General features: G+C 44.3%; 1 pseudogene; it reads left to right on the forward strand.

The window, feature by feature from the left end:
* Nucleotides 1-1,092: 1,092 nt before the first annotated feature.
* Nucleotides 1,093-1,228, forward strand: LOC119304633 (annotated as a pseudogene).
* Nucleotides 1,229-5,244: the final 4,016 nt, after the last annotated feature.

Here is a 5,244-nt window from a genome sequence, read left to right on the forward strand (position 1 = left end):
CACAAGAATGGAAGACAAGTTAAAACATTAGAATTGTAAAATAAAATGTCTTCCTCATTGGTGTGAAGGGAGGGGGAGCCACTAGAAGCATAGTACTACCTCTGTCTCAAATACGTAAGTGTAATAGTGTCAAAAGACGTCTTACATTTTGAGACAGAGGGAGTAACATTCTCGTAAACTGAGCAGTGGATAGATAAGTTTCTCTTTCCCGAGTGCTACGAGTTAACAATAGCGGTTGATATGCACTCGTGTAAATCAAAATGCATGGAAGTGTTAGAAGATATTGTGTAGAGATAGGAAAGTTGTTTAACTTGTATCTCTTTCTATCTCTTTTTCTGTTTTATCTCTCTCAACCTCCTGTAACAGTCACGATCGATCTCCTCTCGATCGTTCTTGTAAGCCACGGCATATAGCATATATATACAACCGCGGCCCGAGCAAAGGGTTCAACGCTTCCATAAACCTTTTACATGGTAACAGAGCTTCTTCCTTGATAGATTGGATAGAGATCGCATCTAGCTACCAGGTGACCGCAGCCATGTCCACCACCACCGCATCCATGACGCCCAACACCATGGGTGCGCTCACCACCTCCTCCTCCTCCATGTTTGCGTCATCATCCACCTCCAACTCCACCACCTCCTTCCTCGGATCGCCGCCGCAAGAGAAGCTGACGAGGGGCAACTTCTTGCTCTGGAAGGCCATCGTCCTACCACAGATCAAGGGCGCGCAGATGGAACATCATCTGGACGCGAAGAGCCCGGCATCGCCGGCCACCCTCACCATCACCAAGGACGGAAAGAAGAACAGGTGCTGAACTTTGCGAGATCCCTCTAGTTTGCACAACAACAACAGCTCCAAGGCTACTTGATGGGCTCCCTCTCCCGCGACATCCTTGCACAAGTCGCCACGCTACAGACGCCGGCTGAAGTCTGGCGCGCCATCCACGACATGTTCGCCGCCCAGAGCCAAGCCCAAGCTATCAATACCCGCATCGAGCTTACGAATCTTCAAAAAGGTAACATGACTATGGCCGAATATCTTGGAAAGATTAAGAGCCTCACAGATGAAGTTGCCTGCACTGCTGTCACGCTCTTCGATCCGGAGATCATATCCAAGATCTTGGCCGGGCTGGACATGGACTACAATCCAGTCGTCTCGGCCCTTGCAGCTCGGGTGGAGCCGATCACCGTCCAGGAGCTATATAGCCAGCTCCTGAGCTTCGACGCCCGCCTCAGCCTCCTTCATGGCGCCAGCTTCTATCAATCCTCCGCCAATGCCGTCTCGCATGGCCGCGGCCGTGGGCGTGGTCACCACGCGCAACGCGGCGGTGGGCGTGGGCGTGGCAACTCCCAGGATAGCGGATACAACAACAACTACAGCAACGCCGGAGGCGGCAACTACAACAATTCTGGCAACAGATCAGGGGGTGGTGGCTTCAACAACAACACTAGCCACCGCTCCTCCTCTTCCTCTCGTGGTCGCCCTCGCTGCCAACTCTGCAAGAAGGCCGACCATGAGGTTATGGATTGCTGGCACCGCTTTGATGAGGACTACGTTCTCGATGCTAAACATGTTGTTGCAGCCATGCGTGAGCAAGGAGGAGATGGCGTGTGGTATGTTGATTTCGGCGCCACGGACCATGTCATAAGTGAGCTAGAGCAGCTGTAGCGACCAGACCTCAAACAGTCTGATCTCTGTGCTCCGGTGTCATCCCTGGTCAGTAATGCTGACACCACACAGTACTCGAGGATTTATAGCAGAGTAGCAATCACACACTTATTACATCGAGTGTCTCATAAGAGAACTTATTACAATAAATATGGCTTAAGGTCATCTAATAACGATAACAGCGGAAGGCTTGGAAGATAAGTGAGTCCATCAACTCCAACGGCATCACTGAGTATAGAACCACGACCTAAAAACTCCTTAATCGTCGTCTGAAAAGTCTGCAACATTAACATTGCAGCCCAAAACGGGTCAACACATGGAATATGCTGGCAAGGTAACACATAGAGAGTAATGGAATGAAACAGCTATACTATATGCATATTTGGCTGGTGGAAAGCTCTATGGTTATAGTTTTGCGTAAAGCTAATTTTTCCCTACTTCAAAGGAATAAATTTATTTAACTATCATGGTAGTTGTTAAACATCGAGAATGGTTGACAGCATTCTCAATCCCAATTAAGCATCATCATTAAACATAACCCAACAAAATTAATTTAGAGTAACATGTTGAGATTCACATGATAATCCAGGTACTAGATACTCAAGATGTCCATAACCGGGGGACACGGCTAATCATGATTAGTTTATTACACTCTGCAGAGATTTGCGCACTTTTCCCCACAAGACTCGATCGCCTCCATTTGGTTTCTCGCACTACATGGTGTTTGAGAAGACGGATGACCGAGACATGGTCTTTCAGAAGCGCTAGCACCTTACGACCGGGTAGACCGTACCACCTACATCCCCTACATCTGCTAGTCTGCCACTGTAAGAGTTCGCACGACTTAGTCAACTATGCTAGAGCCCATAATAGCTTGTGGCTGCACACGGAAGTTTCTAGTATGAATAGTCTCATGATCCCTTTGAGCCTGGGTGGCGGTCCAAAAGAAAACCGGCAAGTCCTGGAATACCCAGGTGCCTCAATCCACCCAACTGTGTGTTTAAGTTGCCACCTTAGATAAGCCATTAATTAACAAAACACACATCTGTCATGGATATCACTCACCTAATCCACGTCTACTAGCATAGCATAGCATAATAAGCAAACGTAGAAGTAACTCCCAAAGGTTTGATAATAAACAGGTAATAGGTACTACCTCAACTACTTCCCATCCCACAATTTAATTAGATTCTAATCATGCAATGTGTGAGAATTGATCTAATGCAATAAAACTGGATAGTAAGAAAGGTATGATCAAAGTGTTACTTGCCTTGCTGATGATCCGGGAAACCTAACGATTCGAAGTAACAAGCGGCGCACTCCGGGTATTCTATCACAGACAAACAAACAAGCATACAATAAGTACTCATCTAATGCACGGGTAAAACTCAAATAAGAGATCTAACCAGAAGGTTTAACTTAAGAACTCCGGTTGGCAAAAAGAATCAAATCGAACGAAGCAACGAAAGTCAAACGGCGAAAGAAAACAACTTCGTTCTACTAATTTGGATCTAGGGCAAATTTTACAGTAGCAAAATCTTGTTTAAGTTGGTTAAACGAATAGAGGGTTTCGAGACGAAACTCCACGCGCTTGAATCGCCTGATTTCGATAAACGAGCGAAAAGTTATACTAAAACGAAAATCGGATCAGGAATCGCGATCAGAAAAATCGCGGATTTAATCCGAGAAAAAGAAAAAAAAGACGAACGCTCGCTAAATTAAATAAACCGGAAAACCGATCTATTTTAAAAAACCAAAACTAAAAAACCGACGGAAAAATCGAACGGTTTTCCGGAAAAAATAAAAAAAACTAGCACGGATTTCGGGGCGGCGGCGGACCTCGGGCGGCGGCGGTGGCGAGGCGGCGGGGCGGCGGGGCGCGGCGGCAGCGGCGGCGGCGGCGGCGGGGCGGGGCGGCGCTAGGGTTCGGCTGGGGCTGGGGCTGGGCCTCTCCCCGGCTTATAAAGGCTAGCCGGGCCGGAGTCCTAGTCGAACACGGCCCGTAGGTCGGTTCGATATTTTTTAAAATAATTACACGCAGAAGAAAAAAATACTAAACGGACTCCAATAATTCCGAAATAAATTTTTACGGGCTTCTAAAATCAAGCCGCACAAGGTGAACATTTATTTGGGACCTAAATGCAATTTTGAAAAACACACATTTTTCCTAAATTCAAATAAAACACCAAAAAACTCCAAAATAAACTTTTATTTGATTTTATTATTAAATCCTCAATATTTCTTTATTTTGGGAAAGTCATTTTATTCCCTCTCTCATATTTTTGTAATAGAAATAATTGATGATAAAATAAATAAAATCAAATGATCCTATTCTCAAAATTTAAGAAAACTTAAATATGAAAATAACGAAATCCCCAACTCTCTCCGTGGGTCATTGAGTTGCGTAGAATTTCTAGGATCAACCAAAATGCAAAATAAAAAATGGTATGCATTGATGATCTAATGTATAACATTCCAAATTGAAAATTTGGGATGTTACAGCAGCTCGCTCTCCGTGAAAAATATCACGGCAATGATCAGATTCACACCGCAAGCGGTGGAGGTATGGATATCCAACACATTGGTCAAGCTTTTATTAATTCACCTATGCTTAAACGTGATCTAGTTCTGAAAGATGTTCTTCATGTTCCTCAAGCCGACAAAAACCTTGCTTCTATGTCTCGTTTAGCCACTGATAATAATGTCTTCTTTGAAACTCACCCTCGTTACTTTTTTATAAAGGATCGGGCAATGAGGGAACTTCTACACCACGGTAGATGCATTGGAGGCCTCTACCCCATCACATCCGGAGCACTTAGTCGCAAGCGTCGTCAGGTCTACTCCGTCATCAAGCCCTCTTTGGCAAGGTGGCATCAACGATTAGGACATCCTTCCTCAGTCATTGTTAAGCAAGTTATCAATAAAGGCAATCTTTCCTTGTCTCATAGTCCTCTTAGTGATTCAGTTTGTGAAGCTTGTCAATGTGCCAAGAGTCACCAACTTCCCTATCCTAGATCAAGTAGTGTTTCTCATGCTCCTTTAGAGCTTATTTTCAGTGATGTATGGGGCCATGCCCATGATTCTTTTGGACGAAAGAAATATTATGTCAGTTTCATTGATGACTATAGAAAGTTTACTTGGATTTACTTACTCAAGTATAAATTTGAAGTTTTTTCCATATTCCAAGAGTTTCAAAAACTTTTTGAAAGACACTTTGCCAGAAAAATTTTGACAGTCCAAAGTGACTGGGGAGGGGAGTATGAGAAGCTCAACTCCTTCTTTCGTCATATTGGTATTGCACACCATGTGTCTTGTCCTCATGCTCATCAACAGAATGGCTCTGCAGAGAGAAAACATCGTCATATTGTTGAAGTTGGTTTATCTTTACTTGCTCATGCTTCCATGCCTCTCAAATATTGGGATGAAGCTTTCATCACTGCCACATATCTTATTAATCGTTTGCCTAGTAAAGTCATTGCCAATTCTACTCCTTTGGAACGTCTCTATAATCAAAAACCAGATTATAATTCTCTCAAAACTTTTGGTTGTGCATACTACCCCAATCTTCGTCCT

The sequence above is a fragment of the Triticum dicoccoides genome, chromosome 5A (assembly GCF_002162155.2).
Source record: "Triticum dicoccoides isolate Atlit2015 ecotype Zavitan chromosome 5A, WEW_v2.0, whole genome shotgun sequence".
NCBI lineage: Eukaryota > Viridiplantae > Streptophyta > Magnoliopsida > Poales > Poaceae > Triticum > Triticum dicoccoides.